Source organism: Dipteris shenzhenensis, chromosome 32, assembly GCF_047967505.1.
Source record: "Dipteris shenzhenensis isolate YYH24624 ecotype China chromosome 32, Dip_SZ_1.0, whole genome shotgun sequence".
Lineage (NCBI taxonomy): Eukaryota > Viridiplantae > Streptophyta > Polypodiopsida > Gleicheniales > Dipteridaceae > Dipteris > Dipteris shenzhenensis.
The window spans coordinates 18,219,231-18,219,560 of record NC_141627.1 but is presented as its reverse complement, the minus strand read 5'-3'; positions in this window follow the sequence as shown (position 1 = coordinate 18,219,560).

Here is a 330-nt window from a genome sequence, read left to right as displayed (position 1 = left end):
TTGCGACTATGCTCATCCTGTAACTAAATATCAAAACCGGCAATCAGATTTTTTTTAAGAATGCACTTGTAGGTGCCCATTATTTTGACGATGGAATAATGATAAAGAAGCAATTGATGCAGAAGGTCATCTTGTCCGCAGTCATTGCTTGTCAAGGTATTCCAAGTTCACAAGGGTCATAAGAGGGAAATGGTATTTATGGTTACAAGTGGGTCCTAGAAACAATAACAGAAAAGATGTGATGTATGTTATTCTACGAGCAATGCACGCATTTGTGGGGGGGGAGAGAGAGAGAGAGAGAGAGAGAGAGAGAGAGAGAGAGAGATGATG